The following is a 15,488-nucleotide window of genomic DNA, read 5'->3' as shown; positions in this document are numbered from 1 at the left end:
GTTTGTGTCTGCTTCTGCTCTTTATCCTAGAGACACTGTTTTTTTGTTTTTTTTTTTAAATTCTCTTGTCTGTTTATCCAGACTAAAGAGATTTCTGAACCAGGACTTTGGTATGCTAGAACCTACAATAGTGTGAACAGTTCTCAAGAAGTCATCATTGCTTTCCCAGCTACACTGCTTTTTTATAATGAGCTGTCCTCTGAAGTGTTTCTCAGCTCTTGAATGTCTTCCAGCCTGTTTCTTATGAACGTGAAACCTGATCAGTGTTGGTGGCAATGCTCAAAGTGATGTAAAGTGCTGATGAAATGCCTATAGCCTTTTGACATGCTTTTTCCCAGCTGAACTCTTCAAGATGAAGAGAGTCAGAAGTTTAACTTCAGTTTGGTGCCACAGAAGTCAACGAAGGTCTGCAGGATCAGTTGTTTCCAAACTGGAAAAGAATTGCTAAAAATCATAGTGTGGTATTCTTGGAGAAACTGAAGTATGTCATCAAGCAGCTTCTGTCTACCATCTAGGACCCTCCCCATGAAATTTGCCTCCCCTCAAACCTGCTTGCCTTTGAAACTGAAGCTGTCACCCACTTAACTGTTGAGCAGTAATGTCTATACTATTTTTTCATGAGGGGAAGACAATTTCAATAGAAAGACAATGTTTTTCCCTAAAAATAAAGTGTAGGAACAGGGACTGCATTTGGTTTAGTGCAACAGTAGTTGGGCCTGGGGCCTGTATACAGGTCCTTATTGTGCTATGCTTAATGTTAGAGTGCCAAAATGGAGATAGCCATAAGGGCATAGCAAGTTCTTGTGGTATGTCTGTGCAACACGAGGGTTGAGTCTCACATAGTTTGGAGTCATAGAATCACATTTTCTTAGAGTTCTTGTTTCAAATAAGACAGTCACAAGCCTCAGTACCAGTCAAAGAATAATTAGTGCTTTTTCAGATTACTGAGAGTAGATTCACTAGTCTGTTCATTTAAGAGGGCTTCTGGGGTCAATCAAAGTTCAGTTAGAGCAAACTCAACTGTGTCTGATTTTATACATGTCCCTAATGTGCTCTTAAGGAAAGCAAATATCGCAGCCATTTTTCACCTCAGCCTTATTGTCTTAATTATTTATCCCTCTCAGGAGCTGTTGCTGGTGCAGAAGCTGGAAATCTTGTGCAGGTGCAGACTTACCTATTAAAAAGCAGGGTTCATTACTCCTGTGGCCCACGTGTTGGCTAACCAGATGTTTCTCCATCCCTCTATTACACCATAGTGTTCCCTTGTGGTTTTATGAAGGTAAATGATCTTTCAGGACAGCAACTTAGCTATGCTCCAAAAGCTTCTCCTGAATGGGGACATATCTAACTCAGCATTCTGGAGATATGTAAATGGCCATGTAAGTCCTTCAGGGAAAGAGCGCAGAGATGCTGCTTACTTTTGTAGCTTCAATTTACCTTGCTGCCAATGGGAGTGGAAGCTGGGACGTCTTTTCTCCTGATTTTTCTAGAAAGTAGCTGTTTAAGCTCCCTGCACAGCAGTGGAAAGACATCTTTGCATGTGTAATTCCTCTCTTTTAAATGCTTAGAAGGTTGGGATGAATGCAATCTTTCAACATTAGGAACAGTAAACATCTCTCTGTATTATGCATAGAAGAAACTTGTGACGTTCTGGAGTCTAAGTCACAGTTAAGGGTAAGACTGAAATGTAGGCTATAATAATAGCTGGTTGCAATTTGAAATTTTAGAAAGGAATCTGTAGACTGTATAAGTAAGGAGACTGAATGATTGTATGCCTAAAGCATATAACCACAGCCAGACTGGGGTGCAGTGCTGATGGCCTAATGCTATGAGAGCATTACTCTGAGGAGGCAATGGAGTATCATGTGCTCAGCCTAGCTCTAAATCTCTTTTAAAAAGCCAGGTTGGAGAAGGAGGAAAAAATGTCTTGATTCTTAAAGTTCCTGTGCAAACAGTAGATGCAGTTTAATCTGCTCATTGACTGCTAAACTGATTGTGGATCAAAATGCATCAGGAGTAGAAATTAATTGCAGGAAAAAAAAAAAGTGGAAGAAGCCCTGCTCTGTTGCTGGAGCTCTAACAGGTTATTCTAAAGGAGGGGGAAAGAAAATTGCACTGTCTTTATAATTTATAAATAAAGGTATCAGCAAAGTTGTTCCTGGCATGCTTTCCAGCCTTAGTCCATACCCCCCAGTGGGGTAAATATCTCAATTCGATAATATGTGATAGAACGGTGGTGGGCTAGAAATTTAACAAATGCCATGCAGTATGTGAATGACAATCAGGCCAGGAGCTTCATGCTCTTCAGCTTGTGATGTGTACCACAGGGATATGTGATAATTAAGGGAACGTTTCCTTCTGTCCTGAAATCTTTTGAGACTTCAGGGCGTGCTGAGCCCTCTGCTTCAAGGAGTATAAATGCAGCAAACAGGCTGAAATGAGGTGAGATACATAATTTGAATACCAGTCAAATCTACAACAAAGGGGCACAGTCCTTTATAGACTTAAAGTTTTAGGTAGCTGGGTAGATAACTTTGTTTATCCTGTACCTTAGATGCTTGGTATGCCTATGTGCTTGTTTGATGGTTCATTTTAAACCCTCATTATAACAAATGCTTTTTTAGGTTATGTATGCACTTCGTGTCTGGGGACAATAACAAGATGCTTCCTTATTTTACCGTATTACTATTAATCTGTTATGGGCATTTCTCATAAGGAACATTCAACAGTAAACTGAACTCTACCAAGTGATAACGTGCATATTTGAACTTAAGACTTACCGAATGTGTCAGCTGATGTGAAATCCAACCTTGCACGTCCTGTATTTCTGATAAGAATTCATAGGCAGAAACTTAACTTGTCCTGTAGCCAGTACATATGAAATGTGCTCAAGGTATATGTAGAGGTACCTTCAGCTTGTAGTTGCAAGTTCAACTTCTAGCTTATTAACCTGAGAAATACCTAATGAATTTCTCTGGTCTACTCTGAATTCTGGTATGTGGTCTGTAGGTTGGAGAACTTATTTGGCATGAGCAACACTCTAGTCCAGGCTAGTTGAGCTGCTTTTCTTGACAGGGTACTGTTCACTGCCTTCTACGTGAGCTGGGGTACATGCTGCATTTGGTATCACAAATGATGGGATTACATAATCTATGTACAACCACCAGGAAAATTGTTTTCTGAGGTTGCTGTGAGACAGCTGGGACACGCTTCTTGGGATCTGCTTCCAGTGTTTGTTATACTCTGAGTATCATAGTGTAGATATTGTCCAGGAAGGTAAAAATGTAGAAATATTCAGTATTTATCTTTTTAAGCCTTGTTGCTTCTATGTTTTGGAAATACTATGTTAAAAGTTCTGTGAGTGTTGTTAGGTGTGTCTCCAAGCAGTTTTATCTATCACTAACCAGAGCTTTGGTGTTTCTATGTCAGCAAACTTTCAAAACTGATTTTGTACATTTAAATGTGTAGACCTTCAGAATTCAAATGGAACAAGGGAATTAAAAAAAAAAAAAAAAAAAAAAAAAACCACAACAAACATCAAATCAGAACAACCAAAACAAAAACAATATAGTCAGCCTTTATACAATCAAACTGCTGGGTGATTTATATATTCATGTCATCTTACAATGGCTCAGCTCTCAGCTGCCCGAAATGTGTAGGAATGGCTGCCACTTCATTTAGCCTCCAGCAAAGGGCTGGCATACACTTTGCCATTGTGCTTAAAACTCCGAAGACAGAAGATCAGGTATCATGCTTCTGTCCTTGGCTCCGGGGGAGGAATGTAGCTTAGTTCTCTGATAAGGGGTAATCAAAGTTTATTCAGTCTGAAAGGTATTGCAACTCAGTGAAGATATAGGTTTACTGTGCTGTAGTCCTGCTTTCTGGCCCAGGTGACCTTTGGTAACCTGTGTGTTAGCGTTGCTGTGAGATATGGCAGCAGCTTGAACTCAGCTGTCCTCCATAATTGGAATTTATGGCCTTGGTCAGTAATAAGGACAAAGAAATGTACAATATCAATCACAGAAAGTTATGAGCACATGAGCATGAGTTAGCTCAGGCAACTGGCTCTGGGGTTACAGGAGTATTGGTATGGGAGCAACATTCATCTATACTTCACACCTGACCCTGAAGCAATCTTATGTCATTATTGCAATCACTTCTTCGTGATGCATCTTTTCACCTAGGGAGAAAAAGTGTAAGATCAAAATGTGCTGAATGTTTTCTATCTGTAATGCTGTTGCTTTCATTAGTATTTGAGGGTGATTCTGCAGAGCACAGGGTTTTTGAATAGGTCTTTGAAGAAATATCAAGGCAATCTGATGAAAAACTTCATATTCCAAAAGTAAGTTTTTCTATTTTTTTATCAATTCCTTTTTCATCAAAGGGATTCTGCTTAGACCTTCCTTTCCTGGGTGGTGCTTGCCATTGTATGGAAGTGTCACACAAGCTTCTGCACAAGTGAGTTTCTGATTCCGCCTCTTCTGTGGAACTGCAGCTTGTTATCTCCATTACAACTGCCTCCCAATCACTTCCATCAGTTGTCTGAATTGATTTAAAAAAAAAAAAAAAAAAAAAAAAAAAACTGTTCTGTTTTCTGATGATAAATGATACTGTCTCAGGACCAGTGTCCAGGTTCTCAACAATTCTGACCTGCAAAGGATTGGCCCATTGGCTGCTTGATGTTTGCTATATTCTATTTGGGCTGTTTCTAGGGGTGTTATATTTAAGATAACTCTGATGTGACCATTAGTAAACTGTAGTCTCCAAGTGGTTAAGGACTCTTCCCAAAATTGTTGGATGTCTTCCAGTACAGCAATACAATATAAATTTTACAAATTTAATCTCACATTTTCAGTTTCAAAACTTGCAAATTCACAGTGCAATTTGCAGATGAGGTCATCAGTTCTAGTTTCTTAATTATTCAATTCCTCACAATTAATATGGGAACTTCAACTTCTATTTTTTTATTTACACTTCTCCCCTTTTGAGTTATTTTTCATGTAAGTGCTTCCAATGTCACAATGGCTTTCATGAGACTGAAGGGAAAACCAAGCACCTTTCTGCCAGGTGTTTTGAATCTCCTTCTCTTAATAAAAAGCAGTATTCCATCTGCTCTTGAATGTGCACATCTCCACTGTTAGTTCTATCCCAACCTCACACCCCTCCAGCTGTGCACATGTTTCTTATTACAAGACAAGTCTGGGGAGGAGGATGGCAATTATTGCTTGGTCCCCATCTGAAACAAATTCCCAAGATGAAGGATGACTTCTCAGATTGAAAGTTCTTGTAAGAATAATGCCTTTCCAGACCCTAGCAGTCTAGGTTTCCTTCAAAACAGGCACCTTTCAGTAAAAGGTGCCATTAGAAACCTATATTTTGTTTCATTTTATTCTTAGTAAATCCTATTATTGACATAGATTATCTGAGTGATGTTTCTTATGACTGTGAAATGAGTGAAGGGTAGGCCATTGCATCTCTATTGTAAGTTTTCTTAAGATGTTATGACATTTGAATGCTTTCCTTTGTGGGATGGAAATGATCTGGCCCACATAGATGGTTTCTTTCTGCATGCTGTATGGAGAGAACTTTTATTATTAAAAATGCTTAAAATTTCCATGTAAAGAGTGTTAGTATGAGTGGTAGGGAGACACTACAACTGCTGTAATGGAAAGGTAAGATGAAGAGTCGGATCAAACGAGAAGAGCAGAAGGGACTGGAAGCACTGTTAAGTGCTGCCTGAAGAGTAAATTAGGTGGCTACAGGCATCCTTGATTTTCCTGGGGACCTTGTGGACTTGTAGTTAAACCCTTTTGGAAGCTGCCTCCTACTATTCTGGTAGGTTTTGCAGCAGTCCCTTGGTGCTTGACCAGATATTCCTGTTATTTATGACTCCCTGTTTCACTCTTCCTGGCTGGATTTGTTCCACTGTGGCTATTCCAATGGGATTCAGATTTCCCTTCTAAAATAAATGGCTGTCCTCCATCAATCTTCTTCCCTGTATCCACCCCAGATTAGCCAATTACATAGCCACAAAGTATTCCCACTGGTTTCTGACTTCCCCTGTTCGCCACCCCCTCATGTGACAACTGTGGGACAGAAACATTGCTTCTGTGTCTCTGACTTCCTCCCCCAGGACAATGTTTTTCTCTTTAATTTTATTTCTCTTATGTAAATGGCCTTTTGGGTTGGAGAAGGTCGTGTTTTTGTTGCTTTAGGAAGGTGGGGAGGGTATTTGGTTTTACCCACAGCAGCCAGAGTGCAGTATGTTGTTTCTATAAATGGACCACTACAGTGTTATGAAATGGCCTTTGATACAGGATGGCCTCAATCAGTTTCCAATTACATTTTAGCCTTCTATAAAAAAGACAAATCTCTTTGTGCCCACGGGGTGTGCACATGCATGCTTCCAAGAGCTCAGCCGTGCCATCCTGCAATTAAATTGAGAACTGCTGACTTCATGTTGAGGATGAGTGTTTTCTCTTTCCCACCTATTCAGTTTCTGCCTTTTGAATTCTGGACCTGGACCATTAAATTCTAGGAAAAACGGGACAGGAAATGGTCTAAGAGTTATCTGCTCCTTAAGTGATTTGATACTAAGGAAACGACACAGAAAAAGACTGGTCCTTCTGAATTGCTAAAAGGGATACTGGTTCAGATTAAGATGGAAGACTTCTGTCTTGATCCAAACGAACCTGGAGTTAGGAGACTTTTAAAGATAGCCTCTCAAGCAATGTAGGGGAATGCACTGATACCAGGAATATGACAGGGATTTATTACCCTGGGAGTTTTGTTGCCATTTTAAAGATAATGGTTTTTTTTGTTGTTGTTGTTTCATTGCCTCCTGTGACCAGCAAGATTAGGCAGAGATGGAAAAGGGGGGGTGGGGGGGGGGTGTCAAACAAGCAGGGCACTAAAAATGGTGCCCATTTTGTGAAATGGTCTTACTGGCAAAGGCACAAAAGATTTCTCTAGGGTAGACTCAGAGAAATGTCCGAGCCTTTAAGAATTTACTTCTCAAATTCATCTTTGAGTCTTATGTGTTTTGCTCATCAGAGCCACAGCAATGGGACACCACATTTCCCAGGGATAATTAAATACTCGCTTAATGCTGCCAGGTGACCCACAGGTCCTGCAGTAACATTACTCAGAGAGACAGAAATGGGACCGCTGGACAAAGCCCTTCCTTCAGGCTACTTTTTTCCTGCTTTCGGGAAAGCAGCAGGTCATTCAGAATGAGAGCCTCATGGGTCAATGAGGAATTTTGACATGAAATAGTGGATTTTTGAGAAATGATCCAACCTTCCAGGGCTGAAGTGTTGCAAACCCTTATTGTCCATGATGTATGCAGTAATTGTGATCCAGAAACAAAGGCATATGCCAAATGGCTCCAAATGTATACTGAATGTTCCATTTTCATTATACAAGAGCAACAATTATCTATTTATAGACAATAGTAAGACATAACTGATCAAGATCAGTTCCGGGCATCGGTTCCTCCTGGCTAGGCATTAAACCTCCAGGAAATATCTCTCTGCTCTGCTGTTAGTCTCATTTTTTATACTAACTATCACAACCGTTTGTGTAAATATTTGCTTTTCTGATACTGGCACCCTGAATGAGTTCAGGTCAGGACGTTGTCTGCATATTGTATAGCATTACAACATGCAAATACTTAAGTAACTGTGGAAAAGAACAGGAGGCTTCAGAACTGACTGAGAAATCAAGGGGTCAGGCTTGGAGCACCTGCTCTGTACAGTTGGCTTTTATTAAGCAAAACAGTGCAGCTCTGCAGGAGGTCAGAGCGGATGATCTCATGGGTCTTCCTGCCCTTAAAGTACACAGATTACGTTACTGTAAAATTAGTGTCAGTACAGCCAGTGAAGTGAATTTAGGCTTGTCCATTTAGATTATCACAAAAATGGAATTTGGTGGAACAGTTTCCTTGATCTCTTTTATTTCCAGCGAATACAGTTTTGTTATGGGAGGGGAAGGGAGCTATTTCAAGTCACTGAAGATGTCTGCATTCCCAAATAGACTGTTTGCAATCAGACACTGCAGCTTTGTGATAGGCATCGGCTGAACTTTGCTTCTACTCAGTTTCACTTCCCGGATGTTTTCCTTATTTGGCTGAATGATGAGCAAAATGTAACATCAAGTATGTCCTAGACATATCAGCACATTGGAATTTAAGATCTCTTCTACTTGTAACGAGCAGAGGAATTACAACACAAAGCACACCTTTCTCTCAAATTGACTGGTTAGCATAATAAAGTTAAACTCAAAGCAGCTTGTTCTCAGCCTGTATCTAGCCTGAAGTGCTTTACTTGTGTTTCAGATCTGACAAAGGGCTCGTGCTTGACAGCACGTGCCTGCTGTTTTCCAGCTGTATCAGCTCTAATTAAAAACCTTGCCTCTTCCTACAAACTTTGCCTCGGGAATCTTTGTGGCTAAGCAGTTTTTTTTTTTTCTTTGTCATTTAAATTTTGCACAATTTTAAGCCACTAGAGCATCTTGCACACGAGTGGCCTAGCCTTCTGGTGACACTCTCCGTTATACCTGTAAAGTTGTTCTATTTGTTTCACATATGGAAAATATGCATTGCAACCTAGTAACGCAGAAGCTAGGTAAACTTATTTCTATGAAATCAAAGATTAAGGGGAGACTTGTGCACTGCCAATAAACAGATGTGTAGGCAGCAAATTTAGATGTTTAATTGAGTAGATGAAGAAATTGCTGGATTCAGTCCGAGACACAGAAGCTAGAAATCTGAATATTAAAAGGCAGGTTGTTTAAAAACTATTATATTTTTATTAGTTTGATATGCCAGAGGATGTGGTAAAGCCTCCAATCAGCTGGCATTTGTTTGGAAAGCTTACTAACTGCCAAACCAGTTTAAGTTTGTGGGCTTGACAGAAGGCTCACTGGAGAAGCTAAATGTCCAGAGTTCTGCTGTAGGATGAAGTTAAATGATCAAAAAATTGCTGTTTGCTCTTATTTAAGTTGGAGGAGCACATCTGAAAGACAGCGAAAGGGTGTTTACACATTAAGGTGACCTCTGCTCCAATAGATTAGTTCAAAGGGATGCATTGTCTCCCAACAAGAGCATCCAGCTGACGTGCCTTAACTCTTTGAAAAGCAGCAAGATGCCAAGTTTACCTACTCATTGTGTGTAAGGCCAACATCAATCCTGAACTCAGACAAGTTTGGATTAGCCCCGTTGTGGGTGGGCACACTGAAACCTTTAAGTTTGATTAAATGGTGGAGTGTTTCATTTTTGTTTTCTTTTCTACCAGGCTGCTGTCCCTAGCAGGACTGTGTGATGTGAGGAATGGGTGTACCCAGCAACTTGCATAATCCCCTGGTAACTAATGTAGAAGTAGGGGTTACTTTGATCATAGCACAGATATACAGGCACAGCAAGGATTTGGGATGGGATTCCTGGTCAGGTTATCTAAGTTGAATTGCCTGACCCATGGTTTAGAGAGTTCCTCAGCAGGTGCTCTGTCATGGAAAGAGGGAAGTATTTCAAGGCAAGATGATTGTCTAACAGCAAAACAGAAGTCTGTGCTGCAGCAGTATGGGAAAGGAAAGAGCAGAACTCTTTTGGTGTGCAAAGCTGTGGCTAATGTGGTTCTATGTGGTCACGCTGTTTCTTCCTGTCTTACATAAGAGGTGTTTGCTTAGCTCTTCAGCCTTATGAGTTTGTGGACTCGTGGATTTTCCCTTGCTAGTACAGGCTTCTGGTTGGCCACTTAGGTCTAATGACAATGGTGAGTAATTCTTGGTGATCTGTTGCTGATCTCTTAAGAGTTGAATATTCTAGTTGATTTGAAAACTATTGGAGGCCTGTAGAGCTCCATTTCATGAAATGCTAGCTTTAAAGCTATGAAGGTGACCTAAAAAATCCTACTTTAGATTTTTATGCTGGAACTCAGTTCTGCTGCGTGCTTTCTATACTGCAACTCTTGCCAGTTTTTGCTCTTCCTATGCAATATAGCAGAAGCCAGTTTCCAAGCACTGGCACCTTCTCTAAATGCCAGCAGTCAGATCCTATTATCTTAAGGCCTGATCAGGAGCTAAAATTAAGCTACAATCCAGATATTTGAAGGTTACCAATAAAATTTCCTCTGATGTACAGAAGATCATGGCTCAGGAGTTCTTAAAAGTTGTAACTATAATAATAATAGTAATAATAATAATAAAAACTATGACTAAATTACTGCCAAAAAATCATGGTCCCAAAGTCAATTTCTGGTAGAAACATTTGTTTCTTCTCTTAAAAAGAAGAATAAAAAGTGTAGAGAGTAAAAAGACGAAAATGGAATTTTGGTTTCCAAAAACAATTTCATTAGCTTGGACTAGGGAGAGAAGGAGGTGCAGTAATTTTTTTTTAAAAGAAATGCCAGAAATTTCAGTGGAAACAAATTCTTCCACAGTTTGAATGTCCTCTGTGTTGAGGAGGAGATGATGATGATGATTATACTTTAGTCAAAACAAAGTTGGGGGTGGAAAACAGGACAGAAGCACTTCTGCATGGGTGTTTCTTTCAGGAAGCATAACTTACTGTTGTCCATGCTTAAACTCACACGCCAGTTTTTCTAACAGCATTTCTGTGGATCGTTCTGGGGCTTTTCCCTCAATAATAGTGAACTCAATTATTATTTGCCTACAGGACTGTAATTGAGAACAGCACCTTCTATTCTTATTTGCTTTTGTTCTTCCAGATGTGAGATGAAGACCTGATCTGACTGACAGATTAAATGACTTTGCATATAATATCCAGATAAAACAATCACACATAATTGGAAATATCTGTTCTAATCAGAAGTTTTTGAAAGCAAATTAGTCTTCCCTTCTTCCTGCTTCTTTCATGGTGAGTTCACTTTCAAGGTGTGATAACAAAGTCATTCCTTGCTTGTAAACCTTTCCCAGCTAGGAGTCAGTAAAGATTTGTTCAAGCCATGCAGAATTCTAAGACGTGAGACATAACCTCTTAGGATGCTCTTTGAGTTAATCCCTTCTCAGTTTCCACCAAGATCTCAGTGACATCTTCCAGTGGTGAAATAACCCACCATAAATCCTTACTAGCCTTAGCAGGAGCTGATTTACCCCGGTAGGTAGTAATATGCAGAAGTATTAGCTACTTGCTAGTTTATCTTTTTTTCCTTCCTCTTTAGTTGAGTACATTAACTCTTCTATTGGAGAATTTGTTTGCATGTGGTATAATTGTAACTAAGAAATCTTGTGTGCTGAAAGACATACTAGGACACATTAGTCTTAAAGTCTTGCTTAATGTCCTTGAAATGCCATGCCAAAATTTGGCAAGTTAGAATAATTTTGGTAATGCTTTAATAGAATGCAACAGTCAAGGAATCTACACAGAAATAGGACTGAATAGCATATTGCCATTGGCATGTTGAGAAGTCCATGAACAGTATATATATGCTTAGTACTGCAGTTTCTTATTGAAAACTCTGTTTTAGCTGGTTCTGAGTTCTTATTTTAATTTTCTCTACAAGCAAGCACTGATTTAATGCTTTGCTTCCAGGTATCAATTTTAGTTTGTTCCTTTTATAAAACTACCCTGATTAACATTAGGCACTTAATATTAGTTAACATGAGCATCTAAATATAAGCTATATACTTACACACCTACATGAATCTGGACCTTACCAGCTTGTTCATATTACCTACCACCTCTCTTTCTCTTGTCAGTAGCAGATTACAGACTATGGCCTCTGAAAGCTATACAATACTGTGGTGTTTTTTTCCTGGGAAAGCAAAGCAAATCAGTCCATATTCTTCCCAGCCTTATGAGTTACTGTAAGGAATTACAGGACTCCCCAGAAGGAGAAAGTATACAAAGATACTATTGGTCCTCTACTAAGGATAATCATGTCACGTGATGCTGAGTCCACTCCAGCTCTCAAAAGCATCTGTTCTGCTATTACACTTACCCCAGAACTCAGAACAACAAGAGACTAAAAACTTTCTTTTAATTCACCTCTGTTATGGATAACTTTTGCCTGGAGCTCTGAAGGACTGAATGAAAGGTTCTCTAGGTCAAAATGCTGGCATAATATTGTGAAACATGGTTTTATTAATGTGTAAAGCTGGATGCTGCCAATTAAAAGCGTTACCATGTAAATATGCATATGCTGTACAATGAAGCTGCTTATGCATGTAGTTCAATTTTTATTTTTCTATTTTTTACAAATTAGATCAGATGAGAAAACTGTGAAGAAAAATGTGTGAGTGGGGAGTAGATTAGTAGGAAAGAAACACTAGCCCACCGAAAGGGTTGGGAGATCTTCTGTTGGCTATGAGCCCTGCAGTTCTATAGGACTTCTCCAGGCCCAAGGACAAGGAGGAGTCATCCTGGTTTGACAAACTGGGTGTTAGTGGATACTAGTGATCTAAAGGGGAAAGGACTGTAATGCTTCTTTGGCTTGTGAATATTCCCCAGGCCACAACTCCCGCTTTTGTAATTTGCTCTTGTCATCTTTATTTATGGCCAATTGTTCATTTGAATGCATCGGTTGCTGTTAGTGACAGGAGAGCCGTGCAGTGAGAATGCTGGATGTGCACCACAGAAATATGGTTTACCCATTAATGTCAGAGCGAGCTGATGAAGGAAACATTTGTACTAATTTTGAGTGGGTGTTTATGCTCTTAAAAACAACTCTGTTAAAACGGCAAGAAGGGGATGCAGGCAGGCACAAGCCCCCAGTTTGTTCTTCATGATGTCAGATGAAATTTGTTCCATTTACAATTGAAGTATGATTGTTCGTAGCCTTTTCACAGAGCTATTCTTTGGGAGGCATAGTTCAGGCTAAATGTGTTCTGACTCAAGTGTCATTGGCAGGGATTGGCACAGTCCAAAGCTGCATGCTCAGATTGATGCCAAATTTTTGATCAGTACAGATCTATTCTGCTAGTCTCCTATCCCCTGGGACATCTGGAGAAGATGAATTTTCCATGTGAGCTAAAAGAAAACTTCATCCCCTTCCCAGCACTTGTCTTTATTAATGAAAATATTAGCATAATTTCCTTAGTTGTTTGTACAGTTCTCCCTAAATACTGATATGCCGATACCAGATTTCAAGTTCTTCTCTCTCAGCCCTCTTACTTAATTCCTACTTACTTTCTTTCCTCAGAGTGAAAGAAACAATCCTCAGTGAATCAGCTGAGTCTCTTTTGGACTTGATTGGTGAGTGGATGTATGGACGGTTCCCTGCGGGGAAGTTCCTTCAGGCAGCTGTGTGATCAGAACAGATACCTCTGGTCACGGGCATGAGTGGGCATCTGCAGTGCTGTAGAAGCAGTGCAGCATTTCTGAAAGGAAAGGACCATGCGACTGAAAACTGTACTGTGGTGTCCTAAATAAGGACAGCTGCAGGGCTGCAGCTTATCACCAGCCCTTCCTGAGCTCAGTAATATATGGATTTGCTTTTATTTAATTTTTACTGTTGCACTAGCTCCTGTCAGGTGTATTCTTAATGTGTTGATCATAGCTGCCCTACAATTGCTCTGTTCTGCACCCAATTGTTATTTCTTTTTCATCTACAAGTATTATCAAGCAAGTTTTGTTTAAGAGATGACAGCATCATTCCAGATTACATTTGGTAATAATGATACTGCTGCTGGGCAGGTATTTTTCCCTTCTGCTCTGCTCAAACTCAGCAACGACCTTCAAACTCTTGTGATCCTTGGCACAAAGATGGATGCGTCTCTGCCTTTCTTACAGCCCTAGTGAAGGGCTATAGCATACATGAGATCTAATGTAAAAATGCAAGCCAATTCAGGTTGTCTTTCCCTTCTGAGTGATGGTAGTGAGTAGACAGTGCTTAGGTAGTCTTCCCAGAGCAATATCTTATTTTGAGCCAAAACATTGAACAGAGAAGTTAAACAAGTTCTGAGCAATCAGATTATTTACTAACTCTTGTACCTTGGGATGTACCCATGTTGTCTTGGGCATTTCTGCAGGTCCTCCTTCTGAGGAGTTCCCTGAAACTTTGACCCCAGACTGTCTTCCACAGCTTGCTGCCATGCAAGGCTGAATATAACCAGCGCTCTGTCAGACCAAACCAGTAATAAGACTGTGGAGAATAGTGGTTAGTCTGCAGTCAGGGAAGGAATCACTGGGAAATAGCTTTTTTTTTTTTTTTTTTTTTTTCAAGCTGTGAAATACCATCGTGGTGTTTTCCAGAAAAGCCTCTCTTGGACATGAGGAGCTCTAGTCCAGACCAGTGCAAGTCTAGAGCATTAGCAGCCCATTTGCATCTTGCCACATGCAGCATACATAAACAATTACTACTCCTAAGTCATTCTGGGGCACCTCGCCTTGAGACATACATGATATTTCACCCAGTAGGTCAAGTCTCCAGGGGTGACTTGCAGCCACAAGTGGGTTGGATAAGATGTGTAACTTTCCTCTGTAATATTACTTTTTTTTCTTTATAGTATAGCCCCATTAGGCTGTTGAGTGTTTTCCTAACCACAACTGACTTAGGATAATACAAGTCTAGCAGAAAAGGCATGAAGAGACTTAGCAGCTGGGAGTAAATTTGACACAAATTTAGTGTAGAAATAAATTTCAGATTACTATTTTAAAACAATGGAAGGTGATTAATCATTATAACAAATTCCTTGGGCTTGTGGTAGGATTTCCCAAACTTGGAATCTTTTCTGAATGTCATCTTAAAACCTCTGCCTGAGTTTCAATAGAGCTTACTAGCTGGATGCTAAAAGCTTCATTGGAATTCTTTGGAATGTATACACAGTAGTCCAGATGAGAGCTTATAGGCACCCTTCTGACTTCAAAAGTCATGATTATTCAGTTGATTTAAGACCTTGTTGACTTCAACTTATGTCTACTTGCTTATGTTTTCACTTCCAGTATGAAATTTCTATGCTGAGTTTGAAGCCTATTGTTATTTATTTATGAGCTCTCCATGTAATTCTAGATTAATATCTTTGGGTGAGTGTAACTCTAAAGTTATTGCCAGTGTTGTCATTGATATATTCTGTTTAGATCTCAATGTTCTCTCAAACTGAGCAAGGTAAAAAGAATAAGTTGGACTAAGTGTCCTATGTATTCTGTCAGGCTTTTCTGTAAGAGTGACTTTTTTTTTAATTGCTGTAACAGGAAGTTTAGATGTATTACAATCAGAAGTTGTCAAAGTATTTCCCCAGATCCAAACAGGGAAGGGTAACAGATTTCTGCCTCCACACTGTACAATTTATTTCATAAATATCCTTATCTTTAATAAAAGTACTCTCTAGTATCATGTTTTGCTTGGTTTTCTTAGATGCTCCTGAACCATAGATGGGCCAAAGCAGGATGAAACGTGATGCAAAACAAAAGGCTCTCTGAAACCTTCTTCCTGTTCCAAGCATAGCTAAGCAATTTCACTCTCTGAGAAAATTACAGGAAAACAGGACTAACAAGGACCCAAAGAAGCAATTCAGCATATCTCACTGGCTTA

General features: G+C 39.7%; 1 long non-coding RNA gene across 2 annotated transcripts in view; it reads left to right on the top strand.

The window, feature by feature from the left end:
• The window catches only part of LOC125696756 (uncharacterized), a 30,174-nt gene extending 14,895 nt beyond the window's left edge, over positions 1–15,279 (top strand). For both annotated transcript variants that reach the window (XR_007378507.1, XR_007378508.1), the window contains 2 exons: positions 10,725–10,873; positions 13,158–15,279. This is a non-coding gene — a long non-coding RNA (uncharacterized LOC125696756). The remainder of the gene's footprint in view (positions 1–10,724; positions 10,874–13,157) is intronic.
• Positions 15,280–15,488: the final 209 nt, after the last annotated feature.

This window comes from Lagopus muta, chromosome 8 (assembly GCF_023343835.1).
Source record: "Lagopus muta isolate bLagMut1 chromosome 8, bLagMut1 primary, whole genome shotgun sequence".
Classification (NCBI taxonomy): Eukaryota; Metazoa; Chordata; class Aves; order Galliformes; family Phasianidae; genus Lagopus; species Lagopus muta.
The sequence above is the reverse complement of the archived record's forward strand: the minus strand, read 5'-3'. Positions and strand labels throughout refer to the sequence as shown.